Consider the following 26,430-nt stretch of genomic DNA (forward strand, 5'->3'; position numbering starts at 1 on the left):
ATTCAGAACTAAAACATGCCGATACCATGCCAATATCCAGAACGACACCGTGCCGATCCCATGTCGATATCCAGAATACACCTTGCCGATCCCATGTCGATATCCAGAATACACCTTGCCGATCCCGTACCAATATCCAGAACTATACGTGCAGCGCCCTGTGCCAATATCCAGAACTATACCGTGCTGATCCCGTGCTAATATCCAGAACTACACCGTGCCGATCCTGTGCCAATACCCAGAACTACACTGTGCCGATCTCCTATGCCAATATCCAGAAATACGCCGTGCCGATCCCCACGCCAATATCCAGAACCCTGTGCCGATCCGATGCCAATATCCAGATTACAACGTTCCGCGCCCTGTTCCAGTATTCAGAACTACACCATGCCAATCCCGTGCTAATATCCAGAACTACACCATGCCGACACCCTGTGCCAATAGCCAGAACTACATCGTGCCATTCCCACGCCAATATCCAGAACTACACCATGCCTATCGTATGCCAGTATCCAGAACTACACCATGCCAATCCCTTGTGCCAATATTCAGAACTACACCATGCTAATCCCATGCTATTATCCAGAACTATACTGTGCCGATCTCGTGCCAATATCCAGAACGACACCATGCTGATCCCGTGCTAACATCCAGAACTACACTGTGCCGATTCCATGCCAATATCCAGAACTTCACCGTGCCAGTCCCATGCCAATATCCAGAACTTCGCTCTGCCGATCCCGTGCCAATATTCAGAACGACATTGTGCCAATCCACTGTGCCGGTATCCAGAACTACACCATGCCAATCCGGTGCAAATATCCAGAACTACGCCGTGCCAATATCCAGAACTATGCCATGCCGATACCGTGCCATTATCTAGAATTACACCATGCCGGTCCTGTGCCAATACCCAGAACTACACCGTGCCAATATCCAGAACTATACCGTACCGATCCCCTGTGCCGGTATCCAGAAATACACCGTGCCGATCCCGTGCAAATATCCAGAATTATGCTGTGCCAATCCTGTGCCAATATCGAGAACTATACCGTGCCGATCCCATGCCAATATACAGAACGCCGCGCCGATCCCTTGCCAATATCCAGAACGACACCATGCCGATTCCATGCCAAAATCCAGAACTACACCAGGCAGCGCCCTGTGCCAATATCCAGAACTACACTGCGCCGATCCCGTTCCAATATCCAGAACACTGCGCCGTGCGCATGCCAATATCCAGAACTACACTGTGCCGATCCTGTGCCAATAACCAGAACTACACCGTGCCGTTCCCGTGCCAATATGCAGAACTACACCATGCCAATCCCCTATGCCAATATCCAGAACTTCGCCGTGCCGATCCCGTGCCAATATCCAGAACTACACCATGCCAGTATCCAGAATAACACTGTGCCTATCCCGTGCAAATATCCAGAACTATGCTGTGCCAATATCCAGAACTACACCATGCCAGTATCCAGAACTACACCGTGCCGCTCCCGTGCTAATATCCAGAACTACACCATGCCAGTATCCAGAACTACACCGTGCCAATCCCGTGCCAATATCGAGAACTACACTGTTCCCACCCTGTGCCAATATCCAGAACTACATCGTGCTGAACCCATGCCAATATCCAGAACACCGCGCCGATCCCGTGCCAATATCCAGAATTACACCATGCAGCACCTTGTGCCAGTATCCAGAACTACACCATGCCGATCCCATGCCAATATCGAGAACTCCGTAGTGCCGATCCCGTGCCAATATCGAGAACTACACTGTGCAGTGCCCTGTGACAATATCCAGAACTACACCTTGCTGCGCCTTGTGCCAATATCCAGAACTACATGCCGATCCCGTGCCAATGTCCAGAACGCCGCGTCGATCCCGTGCCAATATCCAGAATGACACCATGCCGATTCCATGCCAAAACCCAGAACTACACCATGCAGCGCTCTGTGCCAATATCTAGAACTACACCGTGCCGATCCCATGCCAATACCCAGAACACCGTGTTGATCCCATGCCAATATCCAGAACTACACCGTGCCAATCCCTTGCCAAATCCATGCCTATATCCAGAACTACACCGTGCCAATCCCGTGCCAATATCCAAAACTACACCATGCAGCACCCTGTGCCAATATCCAGAACTACACTATGCTGAATCCGTGCCAAAATCCAGAACTACATCGTGCAGCGCCCTGTGCCAATATCCAGAACGACACTGTGCTGATCCCGTGCCAATATCCAGGACTACACTGTCCTGCGTCCTGTGCCAATATCCAGAACTGCAGTGCCGCGCCCTGTGCCAAAATCCAGAACTACACCGTGCTGATATCTAGAACTAGACCGTGCTGATCCTGTGCCAATATCCAGAACTACACCGTGCCGATCCCATGCCAATATCCAGATCTATACCATGCCGATCCCGTGCTATTATTCAGAACTACACCATGCCATCCCGTGCTAATACCCAGAACTACACCATGCCGATCCTGTGCCACTATCCAGAATTACACCGCACCGAACCCATGGCAATATCCAAAACTACACCGTGCCGATCCCCTGCGCCAATATTCAGAACTACACCACGCCGCGCCCTGTGCCAATATCCAGAACTACATCGTGCCGATCCCGTGCCAATATCCAGAACTACACCGTGCCGATCCCGTGCCAATATCCAGAACTACACCGTGCCGATCCCGTGCCAATATCTAAAACTATACCATGCCGATCCCCTGTGCCAGTATCCAGAAATACACCATGCCAATCCCGTGCAAATATACAGAACATTGCTGTGCCAATCCTGTGCCAATATCTAGAACTACACTGCGCTGATCCCGTGCCAATATCCAAAACTACACCATGCAGCACCCTGTGCCAATATCCAGAACTACACTATGCTGAATCTGTGCCAAAATCCAGAACTACACCGTGCAGCGCCCTGTGCCAATATCCAGAACGACACTGTGCTGATCCCGTGCCAATATCCAGGACTACACTGTCCTGCGTCCTGTGCCAATATCCAGAACTGCAGTGCCGCGCCCTGTGCCAAAATCCAGAACTACACCGTGCTGATATCTAGAACTAGGCCGTGCTGATCCTGTGCCAATATCCAGAACTACACCGTGCCGATCCCATGCCAATATCCAGATCTATACCATGCCGATCCCGTGTTATTATTCAGAACTACACCATGCCATCCCGTGCTAATACCCAGAACTACACCATGCCGATCCTGTGCCATTATCCAGAACTACACCGCACCGAACCCATGGCAATATCCAGAAATACGCCGTGCCGATCCCCTGCGCCAATATTCAGAACTACACCACGCCGCGCCCTGTGCCAATATCCAGAACTACATCGTGCCGATCCCGTGCCAATATCCAGAACTACTCTGTGCCAATATCCAGAACTACACTGTGCCAATCCCGTGCCAATATCCAGAACTACACTTTGCCGATCCCGTGCTATATCCAGAACTACACTGTGGCCACAGTGCCAATATCCAGAACTACACCGCGCCGATCCCATGCCAATATCCAGAACTATACCATGCCAATCCCGTGCCATTATCCAGAATTACACTATGCCTGTCCCGTGCCAATACCCAGAACTACACCATGCCAATATCCTGAACACTGTGCTGGACCTGTGTCACTATCCAGATCTACACCGTGCCGATCCTGTGCAAATATCCAGAATTATGCCGTGCTAATCCTGTGCCAATATCCAGAACTACATCATGCCAATCCCGTGCCAATATCCAGAACTACACCATGCCAATCCCATGCCAATATACAGAACTACACCAGGCAGCGCCCTGTGCCAATATCCAGAACTACACCGCGCCGATCCGTGCCAATATCCAGAACACTGTGCCGTGCGCATGCCAATATCCAGAACTACACTGTGCCGATCCCGTGCCAATCCTGTGCCAATAACCAGAACTACACCGTGCCGTTCCCGTGCCAATATGCAGAACTACACCGTGCCAATCCCCTATGCCAATATCCAGAACTTCGCCGTGCCGATCCCGTGCCAATATCCAGAACTACACCATGCCAGTATCCAGAATAACACTGTGCCTATCCCGTGCAAATATCCAGAACTATGCTGTGCCAATATCCAGAACTACACCATGCCAGTATCCAGAACTACACCGTGCCGCTCCCGTGCCAATATCCAGAACTACACCATGCCAGTATCCAGAACTACACCGTGCCAATCCCGTGCCAATATCGAGAACTACACTGTTCCCACCCTGTGCCAATATCCAGAACTACATCGTGCTGAACCCATGCAAATATCCAGAACACCGCGCCGATCCCGTGCCAATATCCAGAATTACACCATGCAGCACCTTGTGTCAGTATCCAGAACTACACCATGCCGATCCCATGCCAATATCGAGAACACCGCAGTGCCGATCCCGTGCCAATATCGAGAACTGCACTGTGCAGTGCCCTGTGACAATATCCAGAACTACACCTTGCTGCGCCTTGTGCCAATATCCAGAACTACATGCCGATCCCGTGCCAATGTCCAGAACGCCGCGTCGATCCCGTGCCAATATCCAGAATTACACCATGCCGATTCCATGCCAAAACCCAGAACTACACCATGCAGCGCTCTGTGCCAATATCTAGAACTACACCGTGCCGATCCCATGCCAATACCCAGAACACCGTGTCGATCCCATGCCAATATCTAGAACTACACCGAGCCAATCCCTTGCCAAACCATGCCTATATCCAGAACTACACCGTGCCAACCCCGTGCCAATATCCAAAACTACACCATGCAGCACCCTGTGCCAATATCCAGAACGACACTGTGCTGATCCCGTGCCAATATCCAGGACTACACTGTCCTGCGTCCTGTGCCAATATCCAGAACTGCAGTGCCGCGCCCTTTGCCAAAATCCAGAACTACACCGTGCTGCTATCTAGAACTAGACCGTGCTGATCCTGTGCCAATATCCAGAACTACACCGTGCCGATCCCATGCCAATATCCAGATCTATACCATGCCGATCCCGTGCTATTATTCAGAACTACACCATGCTGATCCTGTGCCACTATCCAGAACTACACCGCACCGAACCCATGGCAATATCCAGAACTACGCCGTGCCAATCCCCGCGCCAATATTCAGAACTACACCACGCCGCGTCCTGTGCCAATATCCAGAACTACATCGTGCCGATCCCATGCCAATATCCAGAACTACACCGTGCCGATCCCGTGCCAATATCCAGAACTACACCGTGCCGATCCCGTGCCAATATCTAGAACTATACCATGCCGATCCCCTGTGCCGGTATCCAGAAATACACCATGCCAATCCCGTGCAAATATCCAGAACATTGCTGTGCCAATCCTGTGCCAATATCTAGAACTACACCGCGCTGATCCCGTGCCAATATCCAGAACGACACCATGCCGATCCCATGCCAACATCCAGAACTACACCATGCCAATTCCGTGCCAATATCCAGAACTAGACTGTGCCGATTCCATGCCAATATCCAGAACTACAACGTGCCAATCCCGTGCCAATATCCAGAACTACACCGTGCCGATCCCGTGCCAATATCTAGAACTATACCATGCCGATCCCGTGTGCTGGTATCCAGAAATACACCGTGCCGATCCGATGCAAAATCCAGAACTACGCCGTGCCAATCCTGTGCCAATATCCAGAACTACTCCGTGCCAATATCCAGAACTACACTGTGCCAATCCCGTGCCAATATCCAGAACTACACTTTGCCGATCCCGTGCTATATCCAGAACTACACTGTGGCCACGGTGCCAATATCCAGAACTACACCGCGCCGATCCCATGCCAATATCCAGAACTATACCATGCCAATCCCGTGCCATTATCCAGAATTACACTATGCCTGTCCCGTGCCAATACCCAGAACTACACCGTGCCAATATCCTGAACACTGTGCTGGACCCGTGTCACTATCCAGATGTACACCGTGCCGATCCTGTGCAAATATCCAGAATTATGCCGTGCCAATCCTGTGCCAATATCCAGAACTACATCATGCCAATCCTGTGCCAATATCCAGAACTACACCATGCCAATCCCGTGCCAATATACAGAACTACACTGTGCCGATCCCGTGCCAATATCCAGAACACCGTGCCGATCCCGTGCCAATATCTAGAACTACACTGTGCCGCACCCTGTGCCATTATCCAGAAATACACTATGCCGCGCTGTGCCAATTTCCAGAACTACACCGTGCAGCACCCTGTGCCAATATCCAGAACTACACTGTGCCGATACCATGCCAATATCCAGAACACCACGCCGATCCCGTGTCAATATCCAGAACTACACCGTGCCGATCCTGTGCCAATATCTAGAACTACACCGTCCTGCGCCGTGCCAATATCCAGAACTGCAGTGCCGCGCCCTGTGCCAAAATCCAGAACTACACCGTGCAGCACCGTGCCAATATCCAGAATGACACCGTGCTGATATTTAGAACTGGACCGTGCCGATCCTGTGCCAATATCCAGAACTACTCTGTGCCAATATCCAGAACTACACTGTGCCAATCCCGTGCCAATATCCAGAACTACACTTTGCCGATCCCGTGCTATATCCAGAACTACACTGTGGCCACAGTGCCAATATCCAGAACTACACCGCGCCGATCCCATGCCAATATCCAGAACTATACCATGCCAATCCCGTGCCATTATCCAGAATTACACCATGCCAATATCCTGAACACTGTGCTGGACCCGTGTCACTATCCAGATCTACACCGTGCCGATCCTGTGCAAATATCCAGAATTATGCCGTGCCAATCCTGTGCCAATATCCAGAATTACATCATGCCAATCCTGTGCCAATATCCAGAACTACACCATGCCAATCCCGTGCCAATATACAGAACTACACTGTGCCGATCCCGTGCCAATATCCAGAACACCATGCCGATCCCGTGCCAATATCTAGAACTACACTGTGCCGCACCCTGTGCCAATATCCAGAACTACATCATGCCGATCCCGTGCCATTATCCAGAACTACACCACGCCGATCCCGTGCGAATACCCAGAACTACACCGTGCCGATCCCGTGCCATTATCCAGAAATACACTATGCCGCGCTGTGCCAATTTCCAGAACTACACCGTGCAGCACCCTGTGCCAATATCCAGAACTACACTGTGCCGATACCATGCCAATATCCAGAACACCACCATGCCGATCCCGTGTCAATATCCAGAACTACACCATACCGATCCTGTGCCAATATCTAGAACTACACCGTCCTGCGCCGTGCCAATATCCAGAACTGCAGTGCCGCGCCCTGTGCCAAAATCCAGAACTACACCGTGCAGCACCGTGCCAATATCCAGAATGACACCGTGCTGATATTTAGAACTAGATCGTGCCGATCCCGTGCCAACATCCAGAACTACAACGCGCCGATCCCTTGCCAAATCCATGCCTATATACAGAATTACACCGTGCCGACATCCAGAACTACACCGCGCCGATCCCTTGCCAAATCCATGCCTATATACAGAATTACACCGTGTCGATCCCGTGCCAATATCCAGAACTACACCGTGCTGATCCTGTGCCAGTATACAGAGCTACACTGTGTCGATTCCTTGTGCTAATATCCAGAACTATGCCGTGCAGATCCCGTGCCAATATCCAGAACTACAAAATGCCAATCTCGTGCTGGCATCCAGAACTACACCGTGCCCAACCGTGCCAATATACAGAACTAAACCGTGCCAATCCTGTGCCAATATCCAGAACTACACCGCATCGATCCCGTGCCAATATCCAGAACTATACCATGCCGATTCCGTGCCAATATCCAGAACACCGTGCTGATCCCGTGCCAATATCTAGAACTACGCCGTGCCAATATCCAGAACTAAACCGCGCCGATCCTGTGCCAATAACCAGAACTACACCGTGCCAATCCCTTACCAAATCCATGCCTATATCCAGAACTACACCGTGCCGGTCCCATGCCAATATCTAGAACTACATCATGAGAATCCTGTGCCAGTATCCAGAACTACACCGCGTCAAACCCATGGCAATATCCAGAACTACGCCGTGCTGATCCCCTGCACCAATATCCAGAACTACACCGCGCCGCGCCCTGTGCTAATATCCAGAACTACACTGTGCCGATCCCATGCCAAATTCCAGAACTACATCGTGCCGATCCCATGCCAAAATCCAGACCACCACCGTGCAGCGGCATGTGCCAATATCCAGAAGTACACTGTGCCAATACCTAGAACTACACCATGCCGATCCCGTGACATTATCCAGAAATACACTGTGCCACGCCCTGTGCCAATATCCAGAACTACACCGTGCAGAGCCCTGTGCCAATATCCAGAATTATACTGTGCCAATCCCATGCCAATATCCAGAACTACACCATGCCGATCCCGTGCTAATATCTACAACTACACCGTGCCGATCCTGTGCCAACATCTAGAACTAAACCGTGCTGCGCCGTGCCAATATCCAGAACTGCAGTGCCGTGCCCTGTGCCAAAATCCAGAACTACACCGTGCAGCACCGTGCCAATATCCAGAACTGCACCGTGCTGATCTCGTGCTGATATTTAGAATTAGACCGTGCCGATCCGGTGCCAAAATCCAGAACTACACCGTGCCGATCCCTTGCCAAATCCATGCCTATATACAGAATTACACCGTGTCGATCCCGTGCCAATATCCAGAAACTACACCGTGCCGATCCTGTGCCAGCACCCAGAACTACACTGTGTCGATCCCTTGTGCCAATATCCAGAACTATGCCGTGCAGATCCCGTGCCAATATCCAGAACTACACCGTGCTGATCCCGTGCCGGTATCCAGAACTACACCGTGCCCAACCATGCCAATATCCAGAACTAAACCGTGCCAATCCTGTGCCAATATCCAGAACTACACCGCATCGATCCCATGCCAATATCCAGAACTATTCCGTGCCAATATCCAGAAGACCGCGCCGATCCCATGCCAATATCCATAACACCCTGCCGATCCCGTGCCAATATCCAGAACTACGCCGTGTCAACATCCAGAACTAAACCGTGCCAATCCCGTGCCAATATCCAGAACTACACCGTGCCGATCCCGTGCCAATATCACGAACTACATCGTGCCGATCCTGTGCCAGTATCCAGAATTACACCGCGCCGAATCAGTGCCAAAATCCAGAACACCGTGCAGCGCCCTGTGCTAATATCCAGAACTACACTGTGCCGATCCCGTGCCAATATCCAGAACTACACCGTGCTACGCCCTGTGCCAATATCCAGAACTGCAGCGCCGCGCCCCGTGCCAAAATCCAGAACTAAACCGTGCTGATCCTGTGCCAATATCCAGAACTACACCGCACCGAATCCATGGCAATATCCAGAATTACGCCGTGCCGATCCCCTGCGCCAATATCCAGAAAAACACCATACTGCGCCGTGCTAATAGCCAGAACTACACCGTGCCGATCCCATGCCAATATACAGATCTATACCATGCCGATCCCGTGCTATTATCCAGAACTACACCATGCCGATCCTGTGCCAATATCCAGAACTACACCGCACCGAACCCATGGCAATATCCAGAATTACGCCATGCCGATCCCCTGCGCCAATATCCAAAAAAACACCATACTGCGCCGTGCCAATAGCCAGAACTACACCGTGCCGATCCCATGCCCATATACAGATCTATACCATGCCGATCCCGTGCTATTATCCAGAACTACACCATGCCGATTCTGTGCCAATATCCAGAACTACACCGCACCGAACCCATGGCAATATCCAGAACTACGCGTGCAATTCTCCTGCGCCAATATCCAGAACTACACCATGCCGCGCCCTGTGCCAATATCCAGAACTACACTGTGTTGATCCCATGCCAATATGCAGAACTACACCGTGCAGCGCCGTGTGCCAGTATCCAAAAGTACACCGTGCCCCGGCATGCCAATATGCAGAACTACACAGTGCTGATCGCGTGCCAATATCCAGAACTACACTGTGCCGATCCTGTGCCAATATCCAGAACTACACAGTGCCAATTCCGTGCCAATATCCAGAACTAGACCATGCCGATTCCGTGCCAATATCCAGAACTACAACGTGCCAATCCCGTGCCAATGTTCAGAATGACACGTGCCGATCCCCTGTGCCGGTATCCAGAATGACACCGTGCCGATCCGGTGGAAAATCCAGAACTACGCCGTGCCGATCCTGTGCCAATATCCAGAACTACGCCGTGCTGATATCTAGAACTAGACCGTGCTGATCCTGTGCCAATGTCCAGAACCACACCGAATCCATGGCAATATCCAGAACTACACCGTGCAGTGCCCTGTGCCAATATCCAGAACTACACCATGCCGCAACCTGTGCCAATATCCAGAACTACACCATGCCGCAACCTGTGCCAATATGCAAAACTATACCGCGCCGCAACCTGTGCCAATATCCAGAACTACACCATGCCGCAACCTGTGCCAATATGCAGAACTATACCGTGCCGATCCCGTGCCAATATCCAGAACTACACGTGCCGATCCCCTATGCCAATATCCAGAACTACACGTGCCGATCCCGTGCCAATATCCAGAACTACACGTGCCGATCCCCTATGCCAATATCCAGAACTTCGCCGTGCAGTGCTCTGTGCCAATATCCAGAACTACACCGTGCCGCACCCTGTGCCAATATGCAGAACTACACCGTGTCGATCCCGTGCCAATATCCAGAATTATGCCGTGCCAATCCTGTGCCAATATCCAGAACTACATCATGCTGATCCCATGCCAATATCCAGAACTACACTCTGCCGATCCCGTGCCAATATCCAGAACACCGTGCCGATCCCGTGCCAATATCCAGAACTATACTGTGCCGCACCCTGTGCCAATAACCAGAACTACACCATGCCGATCCCGTGCTAATACCCAGAACTACACCGTGCCGATCCTGTGCCAATATCCAGAACTATACCGCGCCAATATCCAGAACTACACCGTGCCGATCCCATGCCAATATTCAGCACTATACTGTACCGATTCCGTGCCAAAATCCAGAACTACACCGTGCTGCGCCCTGTGCCAATATCCAGAACTATATCATGCTGGTCCCGTGCCAATACCCAGAACTACACCGTGCCAATATCCTGAATAACGTGCTGATCCCGTGTCAATATCCAGATCTACACCGTGCCGATTCCGTGCCAAAATCCAGAACTACACCATGCTGCGCCCTGCGCCAATATCCAGAACTACACCATGCCAATCCCGTGCCAGTATCGAGAACTACACCCTGCCGATCCCGTGCCAATATCCAGAACTACACCGTGCAGCTCCCTGTGACAATATCCAGAACGACACCATTCCGATCCTGTGCCAATGTCCAGAACTATGCCATGCCAATATCCAGAACACCATGCCGATTCCCTGTGCCAAAATCAAGAACTACACCATGCAGCGCCCTATGCCAATATCCAGAACTGCACCGTGCCGATCCCATGCCAATATCTAGAACTACACCGTGCCGATCCCATTCCAATATCTAGAACTAGACCATGCCGATCCCGTGCCAATATCCAGAGCTACACCGTGCAGCTCCCTGTGACAATATCCAGAACTACACCATTCCGATCCTGTGCCAATGTCCAGAACTATGCCATGCCAATATCCAGAACACCATGCCGATTCCCTGTGCCAAAATCCAGAACTACACCGTGCAGTGCCCTGTGCCAGTATCCAGAACTACACTGTGCCGATCCCATGCACATATCGAGAACTATGGCGTGCTGAACCCGTGCCAATATCCAGAACTATACCGTGTCGCACCCTGTGCCAATATGCAGAACTATACCGCGCCGATCCCGTGCCAATATCGAGAACTACACCGTGTCGATCCCCTGCCAATATCCAGAACTACAAGTGCTGATCCCCTATGCCAATATCCAGAACTTCGCCGTGCCAATCCTGTGCAAATATCCAGAACTACGCTGTGCCAATATTGAGAATGACACTGTGCCGATCCTGTGCCAATATCCAGAACGACACCATGCCGATCCCGTGCCAACATCCAGAACTACACTGTGCCGATTCCATGCCAATATCCAGAACGACACCGTGCCGATTCCGTGCCAATATCCAGAACTACAACGTGCCAATCCCCTATGCCAATATCCAGAACTTCGCCCTGCTGATCCCGTGCCAATGTTCAGAACGACACCGTGCCGATCCCCTGTGCCGGTATTGTGGAAATGTATTTTTTTATCAGCTGATACCACACGATATTTTTGTGCCCTTTTTAATATATAACAAAATGGAGTCCTGGTCCTTCCAGAAATTTCTGCATAAAGCAGTCGGCTTGCATAAACAGCTAAACCTGGCTTGAAAGGGCTGATAGCCACCAGACAGCTAGGAGGCAAGTCCTGCTGAGACAAGTACCCGCCCCCTCCCCGCCTCTCTCCTATTGTCCACGCCACCCCACCCTTTTTGAAGTACTCAAACCACCAGCCATTATCTCTTATAGAGACCTCATCCATTTGATGCAAAAAGATAACTGACCAGGAAACTGGACAATCCTGACACAATGCAAGGCAGGTAACAGCTCATTACCACACTCTCATGGAGTAATGGCCGGCTGGCCAACTAATAACCCTGACAAAAGGAAATATCTGGAAACCATGTCAGGACAAGGATGTAGTAATTAACTCTTTATCTGTATTCACTGACTGCGAAACAGAGCCAATACACAGGGAGAGGCCATAACTTGGGTTTTATTGTATAAATATCTCGTGAAACTGTACCATTTCGGAGGTGTTCACTTAGCCATTGCTAAGTGTGACCTTTCCCTTGCTAGCAAGTAAATTAAAGAAACTTCTGCCGGAGCTGAAAGTGTCTGAGTCATTTATCGGAGGTCGAGATTTCGACAGTTACTTCTTGAAGGTTCCACCGAGATGCATACCCTCTGCCCTGTGAGTAAAATGGATACAGGCATAGTGCCTCTCCAGTGAAAGGCTTCAGTGGCCAAAACAAGGTGAGCCTTTTGCTCACAAGAGGTTTCTTCACTGTTGAATCGCATATGTAATCTGTTGTCCACAGGGGAGGTACTGCAATCTACGAGACTCGACATTTAAAAGCTAAAGTTATTTTTTATAACCATTTCTTTCTCAGCTCGCAAGCAGAAGAGAACTGGTTCTGGAAAAATCTCGAAACAGCCCGGGGAAGGTTTCAGTAGGTAAGGTAGAAACAGCGCTATTAGGGGGGAAAAAAAGGTTCTTAAAGGTTCTTATGTGATAAGATTAGAAAAAAGCGCTAATCGATCGAAGGTTCTTATGTGATAAGAGTTAATTAGGAAAAGGTTCTTATGTGATAAGAGTAGGAAAAAAAAAAAGCGCAATCGATCGAAGGTTCTTATGTGATAAGAGTTAGGGTAATGGAACTATAAGTTTTATTAGGATAAGTTAAGGACTCGGTCTGTAATGGCGTACAACGCAGACTGAAAATTGATTATTTGTTTAGATAGAGTTTAAGGTTATGATTTGTGTACTCGCGTGAATGTTGTTTGTCCTAGTTATACTGTTGTGTGCAATACCTTTGTGCGACATTGCAATTAGAGAAACGGGAAGAGTCACTAGGGAAAATTGTGATTTGGGAAAAACAAGGATTGATTAAGAAAAGAAAAAGTAACTGATTGATCAACTACAGTTGGTTCGTGCCAACATATCTCACACACCCAGACTGAGCCCGAATTAAGAGCCTTTTCAGGCCACGTAACGGCCAGGAGAAGTGGGCGTAGAAAACTCGGTTGGCCGAAAGGATTGTGAGATCAGAAACTGTGGAAAATCTTAATCATCCAGAATGGGTGCCGGAGCAAGTTAAAACACCGCAAAAGGCACACCAGCCTATGTCATGCTCCAGAATTGTGGTCAGTCTTCAATTGACCAAAGAAACAAAAACCGGTAAAGTGGACTAAGGGTGAAAACAGGCCATTTCCATCCGATGGTTCATTTAATTTAGAGAGAACAACATGTCTAGAGGGGTGTCTTATAAACAGAGATCCAGGTAGAAGAGGTAAAAAAAAAAAGGAAAGTAATAGAAAAGGCCTGGGTTCCGATTCTTCAAGCCCATGTAAAATTAACAGAGGAAGTAAATCAATATGTAAAAAAAAAAAGAGAACCTGATAGTGACTTATGTATTCAAAAAAAAATAAAGCTAGCCAAAAAAAAAGCTTTATTGAATGGAGAGAGACTTTTGTGAATGTCTTGTCTTTGAATGAGAGTATTTCTGTGGTTTTTTTTCCTCATGTGTCTGGAAACCTGTTTGGAAGGGTTGTGGAGCTGCCTGTTTGTTTTAGCTCCACCCACTTTTTCAAACAGAGTGAAAATTTTTTTTAACCCTTCATAGTGTTGTCCTGTATGTGGGAAGTTTAAGACATTTTAAGTTAGAAACGCAAGTGTGGATTTATTCGGATGAGAAGTTACGGAGCTAGGAAATGCACAAAAGATAGGTTTGTTGAGACATGGTCCCGGTGGTTAAAAAAAAAGAGAATTTACTTGACATGCTCACTTACTTGTCGAAAGAAGATACGCAATCATTGATTATAATGGTATGAAAGACATAAATTTAGTCAAGGAGTAAGATAAAGAACAGGGAAGGGAAGTTGTAATGCCTTGGGAAGTTGTAATGCCTTTTTTTTTTTAAAAAGCCTTTGTGGGTCTCTCGAGGTGCAGGCTGGGGGAGTACACTCCCATTGTCCTTGGTATAAAAGCTTCTAGCTCAGTAAGAGGATTTTTTTTAGATAAAGAGTGTCAGTACAATAGTTGAATTGGGATTTTGAAATATTTCAGGTGATCTCCTTGATCAACATTTTGGGTGTATTGGAAAAATCTTGGGTTTGGAAGCCTTTTATTAAAATTATAAAACAAGTACTTTACATTCTGTGATCTGTGAATCACTATAAGCATAAATGAGAAGTCCGTGTAACACACCGATTCTTCCGGTTCAGAAGCCCAATAGTGACAAATGGAGGTTTGTCCAAGACCTACGAGCTGTGAATGAATCTACTATATTCTCACAATGCTTAAAGAAGGATTTGGAATGAAGTATCCTGGAATGCTTTCCAGAGTCTTAAGCAGTCCCTCACTTCAGCACCAGCCTTGGGATTACCAGATTACACTAAGCTATTCAACTTATTTGTGCATCACAAAATCGGGTTTTGCACAATCTGTTTTGACTCAGTTACATGGGGACAGGCAGCGACCAGTAGCGTATTTCAGTACCCAACTAGACCCAGTGGCACGCGGACTACCAGGATGTCTTCCTTCGCTGGCAGCAGCTTATTATGCTAAACAACAGGCTCAGACAATAACTCTAAATCATCAGACCATTCTATACATCCCACACTCTGTCGAGATTTTACTTACTAAATGTGCCCCCCAACACCCAACCTCCGCAAGAATCATGAAATATGAAGTTGAACTGTTATCAAATCCGAACCTTATAATTGCTCAGACCCGCCACCCACGAGTAATGACGTGCTGACCTTTCAGACACAGGCCAGTACGGAGAGGGTGGTGACCTGGACGAAGGATCAATGTTATAAAAATCCAGAAGGAATATGGGTTCACCACGACGGCCGCGTGGTGGTGCCCAGATCCTTACTTCCATGGATTGCCCGATGTGTTCATACATTCACACATGCAGGCAAAGGGGGAATGGCAGATTATATTTTGGCAACTTGGTATGCACCAGGTATTTCGGCAATTGCAAAACAAATCTGTGAAAATTGTGTTACCTGTCAGACAATGAATCCGGGTAAGACAGAAAAAGTAGAATCTGCCTCCCACCCAAATCCAGTCGGGCCTTTTGTACATTTACAAATGGATTTTATTGAATTACCTATGTGTATGGGATTCAAGTATGTATTAGTTATTGTAGATGTGTTCTCCAGATGGACTGAAGCCTTTCCATGTAAAAAGGCCGATGCCACTACTGTTGCTAAATTTTTGTTAAAAGAAATCGTACCGCGCTTCGGAATCCCTGCTAAGCTTTCTAGTGATAACGGGTCACACTTCACGGGAACTGTTATAAGAGAAATGTGTAAAGCTTTACAGATTAATCAACGTTTTCATTGCAGTTATCATCCACAATCAGCTGGACTTGTTGAAAGATATAATGGAATGCTTAAAAATAAGCTGGCAAAATTATGCAATGACACTGGACTGAAATGGACAGAACTGCTGCCCTTAGCTTTGATGGTAATGCGATCTGCAACCAACAGAACAACAGGCCTGTCACCGCATGAGATAGTTATGGGACGTCCCTAACGACTACCTTTTACAGCACCATTTACTGCAAAACAAATGGACATCCTCAAAATGGAGGAAAATATGTTGAATTATTGTATTGCACTAACCAAATGTAATTCCAGCTTTCATTCACAGGTAAAGGAAGCTCAAGTCAAGCCAGCGGAAGGGAAGTGCCATAACCTGGAGCCCGGGGAATTCGTTTACATCAAAATCTTTAAAAGAAAAAGCAGTCGACAGCCAAGATTTGAAGGACCATACCAGGTCTTGCTGGCGACTAATACTGCAAACAAGGTAAAGGAAAGACTAACATGGATCCATGCATCCCATTGCAAAAGGGCACCCAACCAGGAGGAAGGGAAGAAGGAACCAGAGGAACAGAAAAAGAAAGACTGAATAAGAAACTGTACGGACTATGGGGACTGATGGTGCTGGGCTTGACAGGGTTTTACTTTGCATTATTGATTATACCAGGGGTACAGACACGCCACCGAAGGGAACTGCAAGTAAACGTATTTATGGCACTGAGTCATAAGTATGCTCAAGAAAGAAACTTGTCGAGTTGTTGGATATGTTCCCATGTACCTGTCCACTCCAAAGGGGGCATTCCCCTGAGATCGGTCCCCTTTAACGAATCAGAAATGGTAGAATGGTTGATAGTGCAAAATAGGACAAACCTAACCAAGGTGTCAGAAACGAAGGAGCAAACAGAATGGAGGTCAGCAGGGTATAAACTTACAGCCTTCCAGGGATGGTACCAGCCCAATTATAATAATAACCGTCAGCCACCCTTCCTAAGTATTACTCCCAGAATAGGAAATCCTGAAGGTATAATATGCTTAGTGAGTAATGAGACTAAAGGACCAGAAATGGGACGCAGCAAGTGTTCCCAAATGACTAAATGGCAAGCCACAACTAATCCCACTGAGAGAAAGATAGCAACCGTTGGCTGGACAATGGTCCATAACAAAGCCCCAGGTGAAGGGTGGGAAGGTGAGACCACTCGAGTATGGATGGCGCGAAAGGACCAGGAGCTGACGTCCTATAATTGCACCTACTTTATTTGTGGCCATAAAGCCTACCCATGGTTACCAGCCAACTGGACAGGGTCCTGTTACTTAGGATATGTGGTACCCTTTATCAGATCAATAAAGACTCTAAGGGATGCCGATGGAAGTCATAGATTTAAACGGGATTTGACATGGCTAAACGGAATATTCAAGGTAATGGTGCCACCTTATGAAATAGCATCAACCGAATGGCAGTTACGGGAACTGGCTAACTTAGTCAAATCAGTAGCCAACGCGACTTCCCAAGCCTTTGAAGGGGTGAATGACGAAATGGTAGCTATTCGAACAGTGGCTCTCCAAAATCATATGGCCTTAGATTATCTCCTAGCCAAGGAAGGAGGGACATGCGCATTAATAGGTGAAGAATGCTGTGCGTATATCCCGGATAAATCAGAAGAAATCGGCAGTCTAGCTGAATCCTTTAGGAAAAAGGTAATAGAGTATAAACAGACAGTTGGCCAGGATGATATCACCTTGTGAGGTTGGGCATCGGGATGGTTGGGATCCCTAGGGAGATCTGTGGTACAGGGTTTGATCATATTCCTGCTGATAGTCTTCGCCCTCTATCTATTACTTGTCTTGGTTAAGTGTTGCTGTGCCAGGGTGGGAAAAACCATGTTACCTACCGAGACCACGGCTAGAGTTATGGTAGCAACAACTACTGAAGGCTCTTGTGTGGAAATGGAAATGGAGAGACTGTACAAGATCAGAATGGATTAAGTTGTCCTTGTGAAGGATAAAATGGGGGAATGTGGAAATGTATTTTTATTGAAGCTGATACCACACGGTATTTTTGTGCCCTTTTTAATATATAACAAAATGGAGTCCTGGTCCTTCCAGAAATTTCTGCATAAAGCAGTCGGCTTGCATAAACAGCTAAACCTGGCTTGAAAGGGCTGATAGCCACCAGACAGCTAGGAGGCAAGTCCTGCTGAGACAAGTACACCCCCCCCGCCCGCAGGCTGCTCTCCTATTGTCTATACAACACTAGTTCCACGCCACCCCACCCTTTTCGAAGTACTCAAACCACCAGCCATTATCTCTTATAGAGACCTCATCCATTTGATGCAAAAAGATAACTGACCAGGAAACTGGACAATCCTGACACAATGCAAGGCAGGTAATAGCTCATTACTACACTCTCATCGAATAATGGCCGGCTGGCCAACTAATAACCCTGACAAAAGGAAATATCTGGAAACCATGTCAGGACAAGGATGTAGTAATTAACTCTTTATCTGTATTCACTGACTGCGAGACAGAGCCAATACACAGGAAGAGGCCATAACTTGGGTTTTACTGTATAAATATCTCGTGAAACTGTACCATTGCGGAGGTGTTCACTTAGCCATTGACTGAGGGTGACCTTTCCCTTGCTAGCAAGTAAATTAAAGAAACTTCTGCCGGAGCTGAAGGTGTCTGAGTCATTTATCGGAGGTTGAGATTTCGACAGCCAATAACCAGAACTACACCATGCCGATCCCGTGCCATTATCCAGAACTACACCACGCCGATCCCGTGCTAATACCCAGAACTACACTGTGCCGATCCTGTACCAATATCCAGAACTACACTGCACTGAACCCATGGCAATATCCAGAACTACACCGTGCAGCTCCCCATGCCAATATCCAGAACTACACCGTGCCGATCCCAGGACAATATCCAGACCACCACCATGCTGGTCCCGTGCCATTATCCAGAACTACACTGTGCCGATCCCCTGTGCCGGTATCCAGAACTACACCGTGCCGGATCCGTACCAATATCCAGAACTATGCCGAGCCAATCCTATGCCAATATCCAGAGCTACACCGTGCCGATCCTGTGCCAATATCCAGAACTACACCGTGCCGATCCTGTGCCAATATCCAGAACTACACCGTGAAGCGCCCTGTGCCAGTATGCAGAATTACACTGTGCCGATCCCGTGCCGGTATCCAGAACTTCATGCCGATCCCGTGCTAATATCCAGAACTACTCCGTGCCTCTCCGTGCCAATATCCAGAACTACACCGTGCCGATCCCGTGCCAATATCCAGAGCTAAGCCGTGCCAATATCCAGAACTACACCGTGCCAATCCCGTGCCAATATCCAGAACTACACAGTGCCGAACCCGTGCCATTATCCAGAATTACGCCGTGCCAATATCCAGAACTACACCGTGCAGATCCCCTGTGCCAGCATCCACAACTACACTGCGCCGATCCCGTGCCAATATCGAGAACTACGGCATACTGATCCCATGCCAATAACCAGAATTACTCAATGTCGCGCCCTGTGCCAATATCCAGAACTACACCGTGCCGATTCTGTGCTAATATCCAGAACTACACTGTGCAGCGCCCTGCGCCTGTATCCAGAACTACACTGTGCCGATCCCGTGTCAATATCCAGAACTACGCCGTGCCGAACACGTGCCAATAACCAGAACTATGCAGTGCCGATCTAGTGCCAATATCCTGAACTACACTGTGCCTATCCCCTGTGCTAATATCCAGAACTATGCCGTGCCGATCCCGTACCAATATCCAGAACTACGTCATGCCGATCCCGTGCCAATATCCAGAAACACACCCTTCCTATCCACGGTGCCAATATCCAGAACTACGTGTGCCGATCCCGTGCCAATATCCAGAACAACACCGTGCCGATCCCGTGCCAATATCTAGAACTACACTGTGCCAATCCCATGCCAATATCAAGAACTACACCATGCCGATCCTGTGCCAATATCTAGAACTACACCGTAAAGCGCCCTGTGCCAGTATGCAGAATTACACTGTGCCGATCGCGTGCCCGTATCCAGAACTTCATGCCGATCCCATGCCAATATCCAGAACTACACTCTGCCGATCCCGTGCCAATATCCAGAACTACACCGTGCCTATCCCATGCCAATACCTAGAACTAGGCCGTACCGATCCCGTGCCAATATCCAGAACAAGACCGTGCCGATCCCGTGCCAATATCCAGAACTGCACTGTGCCGCGCCCGTGCCAATATCCAGAACGACACCGTGCAGCTCCCTGTGACAATATCCAGAACTACGCCGTGCCAATATCCAGAACTACACCGTGCCGATCCCGTGCCAATATCGAGAACTACGGCATACTGATACCATGCCAATAACCAGAACTACTCCGTGCCGCGCCCTGTGCCAATATCCAGAACTACACCGTGCCGATTCTGTGCCAATATCCAGAACTACACTGTGCCGATCCCGTGCCAATATTCAGAACACTGTGCCGATCCCGTGCCAATATCCAGAACTACACTGTGCCGCACCCTGTGCCAATATCCAGAACTACACCATGCCGATCCCGTGCCATTATCCAGAACTACACCATGCCAATCCCGTGCTAATACCCAGAACTACACCGTGCCGATCCTGTGCCAATATCCAGAACTACACTGCACCGAACACATGGCAATATCCAGAACTACGCCGTGCAGCTCCCCATGCCAATATCCAGAACTACACCATGCCGATCCCATGACAATATCCAGACCACCACCATGCTGGTCCCGTGCCATTATCCAGAACTACACCGTGCCGATCCCCTGTGCCGGTATCCAGAACTACACCGTGCCGCTCCCATGTCAATATCGAGAACTACACGGTGCCAATCCCGTGCCAATATCCAGAACTACACCGTGCCGATCCCGTGCCATCATCTAAAACTACACCGTGCCGATCCCCTGTGCCAATATCCAGAACTATGCCGTGAAGCGCCCTGTGCCAGTATGCAGAATTACACTGTGCCGATCCCGTGCCGGTATCCAGAACTTCATGCCGATCCCGTGCCAATATCCAGAACTACACCATGCCGATCCCGTGCCAATATCCAGAACTACACCATGCCGATCCTGTGCCAATATCTAGAACTACGCCGTGCCTATCCCATGCCAATATCCAGAACTACACCGTGCCGTGCTGTGCCAATATACAGAACTACATCGTACTGATCCTGTGCCAATATCCAGAACAAAACGCGTGGCGCTCCCATGACAATATCGAGAACTACACGGTGTCAATCCCGTGCCAATATGCAGAACTACACCGTGCCGATCCCGTGCCATCATCCAAAACTACACCGTGCCGATCCCCTGTGCCAATATCCAGAACGACATCGTGCAGCGCCCTGTGCCAATATCATAAAAACACCGTGCTGATCCTGTGCCAATATCCAGAAATACATCTGCCAATATCGTGAACTACGCCATGCCAATATCCAGAGCTATCCGTGCCGCGCGCTGTTACAATATCCAGAACTACACCGTGCCGATCCCGTGCCATGATCCAGAACTACACCGTGCTGATCATGAGCCAATATTCAGAACTACACTGTGCCGATCCCGTGCCAATATCCAGAATGACACCGTGCAGCTCCCCGTGACAATATCCAGAACTACACCGTGCCGATCCGCTGGGCCAATATCCAGAACTACACCGTGCCCCGGCATGCCAATATGCAGAAGTACACCGTGCTGATCCCGTGCCAATATCCAGAAATAGTCCGTGCCGATCCGCTTGGCCAATATCCAGAACTACACCGTGCCCCGGCATGCCAATATGCAGAAGTACACCGTGCTGATCCCGTGCCAATATCCAGAAATAGTCCGTGCCGATCCCGTGCCAATATGGAGAACTACACCATGCCAATCCCGTGCCAATATCCAGAACTACACAGTGCCGAACCCGTGCCATTATCCAGAATTACGCCGTGCCAATATCCAGAACTACACCGTGCAGATCCCCTGTGCCAGCATCCACAACTACACTGCGCCGATCCCGTGCCAATATCGAGAACTACGGCATACTGATCCCATGCCAATAACCAGAATTACTCAATGCCGCGCCCTGTGCCAATATCCAGAACTACACCGTGCCGATTCTGTGCTAATATCCAGAACTACACTGTGCAGCGCCCTGCACCTGTATCCAGAACTACACTGTGCCGATCCCGTGCCAATATCCAGAACTACGCCGTGCCGAACACGTGCCAATATCCAGAACTATGCAGTGCCGATCTAGTGCCAATATCCTGAACTACACTGTGCCTATCCCCTGTGCCAATATCCAGAACTATGCCGTGCCGATCCCGTACCAATATCCAGAACTACGTCATGCCGATCCCGTGCCAATATCCAGAAACACACCCTTCCTATCCACGGTGCCAATATCCAGAACTACGTGTGCCGATCCCGTGCCAATATCCAGAACAACACCGTGCCGATCCCGTGCCAATATCTAGAACTACACTGTGCCAATCCCATGCCAATATCAAGAACTACACCATGCCGATCCTGTGCCAATATCCAGAACTACACCGTAAAGCGCCCTGTGCCAGTATGCAGAATTACACTGTGCCGATCGCGTGCCCGTATCCAGAACTTCATGCCGATCCCATGCCAATATCCAGAACTACACTCTGCCGATCCCGTGCCAATATCCAGAACTACACCGTGCCTATCCCATGCCAATACCTAGAACTAGGCCGTACCGATCCCGTGCCAATATCCAGAACAAGACCGTGCCGATCCCGTGCCAATATCCAGAACTGCACTGTGCCGCGCCCGTGCCAATATCCAGAACGACACCGTGCAGCTCCCTGTGACAATATCCAGAACTACGCCGTGCCAATATCCAGAACTACACTGTGCCGCACCCTGTGCCAATATCCAGAACTACACCATGCCAATCCCGTGCTAATACCCAGAACTACACCGTGCCGATCCTGTGCCAATATCCAGAACTACACTGCACCGAACACATGGCAATATCCAGAACTACGCCGTGCAGCTCCCCATGCCAATATCCAGAACTACACCATGCCGATCCCATGACAATATCCAGACCACCACCATGCTGGTCCCGTGCCATTATCCAGAACTACACCGTGCCGATCCCCTGTGCCGGTATCCAGAACTACACCGTGCCGCTCCCATGTCAATATCGAGAACTACACGGTGCCAATCCCGTGCCAATATCCAGAACTACACCGTGCCGATCCCGTGCCATCATCTAAAACTACACCGTGCCGATCCCCTGTGCCAATATCCAGAACTATGCCGTGAAGCTCCCTGTGCCAGTATGCAGAATTACACTGTGCCGATCCCGTGCCGGTATCCAGAACTTCATGCCGATCCCATGCCAATATCCAGAACTACACCATGCCGATCCCGTGCCAATATCCAGAACTACACCATGCCGATCCTGTGCCAATATCTAGAACTACGCCGTGCCTATCCCATGCCAATATCCAGAACTACACCGTGCCGCGCTGTGCCAATATACAGAACTACATCGTACTGATCCTGTGCCAATATCCAGAACAAAACGCGTGGCGCTCCCATGACAATATCGAGAACTACACGGTGCCAATCCCGTGCCAATATGCAGAACTACACCGTGCCGATTCGGTGCCAATATTATGGCAACGTGGGTGGCTCTGCTGCACAGAAGGGCGGGAAAAAGAGTGGGAGAGCTATAGTGATAGGGGACTCTATTGTAAGGGGAATAGATAGGAGTTTCTGCGGCCGCAACCGAGACTCCAGGTGGTATGTTGCCTCCCTGGTGCAAGGGTCAAGGATGTCTTGGAGCGGCTGCAGAGCATTCTGGAGAGGGAGGGTGAACAGCCAGTTGTCGTGGTACATGTAGATACCAACGATATAGGTAAGAAGCGGGAAGAGGTCGTACAAGGTGAATTTAGGGAGCGAGGAGTTAAATTAAAAAGTAGGACCTCAAAGGTAGTAATCTCTGGATTGCTACCAGTGCCACGTGCTAATCAGAGTAGAGGGAGCAGGATAATTAGAATAAATACGTGGCTTGAGCAGTGGTGCAAGAGGGGGGGATTCAAATTCCTGGGACATTGGAACCAGTTCTGGGGGAAGTGGGACCTGTACAAAAGGGACGGTCTGCACTGGGCAGGACTGGAACTGATGTCCTGGGGGTAACATTTGCTAATGCAGTTCGGGAGTGTTTAAACTAATATGGCAGGGGAATGGGAACCTATGCAGCGAGATAGGGCGAAGTAATATGGAGTCAGAAACAGATGGTAGAAAAGCAAAAAGCAATAGTGGAAGGTAGAGTAAACAAAGGCAAGAAATTAAAAGGGCTACACTCCATCATAATTCTAAAAGGACAAAGGGTGTTAAAAAAACACACCTGAAGGCTTTGTGTCTTAATGCATGGAGTATCCGTAATAAGGTGGATGAATTAACTGTGCAAATAGATGTTAACAAATATGATGTGATTGGGATTACAGAGACGTGGCTCCAGGATGATCAGGGCTGGGAACTCAACATCCAGGGGTATTCAACATTCAGGAAGGATAGAATAAAAGGAAAAGGAGGTGGGGTAGCATTGCTGGTTAAAGAGATTAATGCAATAGTTAGGAAGGACATTAGCTTGGATGATGTGGAATCTATATGGGTAGAACCGCAGAACACCAAAGGACAAAAAACGTTAGTGGGAGTTGTGTACAGACCTCCAAACAGTAGTAGTGATGTTGGGGAGGGCATCAAACAGGAAATTAGGGGTGCATGCAATAAAGGTGCAGCAGTTATCATGGGTGACTTTAATATGCATATAGATTGGGCTAACCAAACTGGAAGCAATACGGTGGAGGAGGATTTCCTGGAGTGCATAAGGGATAGTTTTCTAGACCAATATGTCGAGGAACCAACTAGGGGGGAGGCCATCTTAGACTGGGTGTTGTGTAATGAGAGAGGATTAATTAGCAAGCTCGTTGTGCGAGGCCCCTTGGGAAAGAGTGACCATAATATGGTGGAATTCTACATTAGGATGGAGAATGAAACAGTTAATTCAGAGACCATGGTCCAGAACTTAAAGAAGGGTAACTTTGAAGGTATGAGGCGTGAATTGGCTAGGATAAGGGGTTGACTGTAGATGGGCAATGGCAGACATTTAGAGACCGCATGGATGAACTACATCCCTGTCTGGCGTAAAAATAAAAAAGGGAAGGTGGCTCAAACGTGGCTATCAAGGGAAATCAGGGATAGTATTAAAGCCAAGGAAGTGGCATACAAATTGGCCAGAAATAGCAGCGAACCCGGGGACTGGGAGAAATTTAGAACTCAGCAGAGGAGGACAAAGGGTTTGATTAGGGCAGGGAAAATGGAGTACGAGAGGAAGCTTGCAGGGAACATTAAGACGGACTGCAAAAGTTTCTATAGATATGTAAAAAGAAAAAGGTTAGTAAAGACAAACGTAGGTCCTCTGCAGTCAGAATCAGGGGAAGTCATAACGGGGAACAAAGAAATGGCAGACCAATTGAACAAGTACTTTGGTTCGGTATTCACCAAGGAGGACACAAACAACCTTCCGGATATAAAAGGGGTCAGAGGGTCCAGTAAGAAGGAGGAACTGAGGGAAATCCTTATTAGTCGGGAAATTGTGTTGGGGAAATTGATGGGATTGAAGGCCGATAAATCCCCAGGGCCTGATGGTCTGCAGCCCAGAGTACTTAAGGAGGTGGCCTTGAAAATAGCGGATGCATTGACAGTCATTTTCCAACATTCCAATGACTCTGGATCAGTTCCTATGGAGTGGGGGGTAGCCAATGTAACCCCACTTTTTAAAAAAGGAGGGAGAGAGAAAACAGGGAATTATAGACTGGTCAGCCTGACATCGGTAGTGGGTAAAATGATGGAATCAATTATTAAGGATGTCATAGCAGCGCATTTGGAAAGAGATGACATGATAGGTCCAAGTCAGCATGGATTTGTGAAAGGAAAATCATGCTTGACAAATCTTCTGGAATTTTTTGAGGATGTTTCCAGTAGAGTGGACAAGGGACAATCAATTGATGTGTATTTGGACTTTCAGAAGGCTTTCGACAAGGTCCCACACAAGAGATTAATGTGCAAAGTTAAAGCACATGTGATTGGGGGTAGTGTGCTGACGTGGATTGAGAACTGGTTGGCAGACAAAAAGCAAAGAGTAGGAGTAAATGGGT

General features: G+C 48.7%; 1 protein-coding gene across 1 annotated transcript in view; it reads right to left on the reverse strand.

The window, feature by feature from the left end:
- The window catches only part of zbtb37 (zinc finger and BTB domain containing 37), a 146,739-nt gene that overhangs the window by 39,176 nt on the left and 81,133 nt on the right, over positions 1–26,430 (reverse strand). The gene's annotated exons all lie outside the window — the stretch shown is intronic.

This window comes from Pristiophorus japonicus, chromosome 8, assembly GCF_044704955.1.
Source record: "Pristiophorus japonicus isolate sPriJap1 chromosome 8, sPriJap1.hap1, whole genome shotgun sequence".
Taxonomy (NCBI): Eukaryota; Metazoa; Chordata; class Chondrichthyes; family Pristiophoridae; genus Pristiophorus; species Pristiophorus japonicus.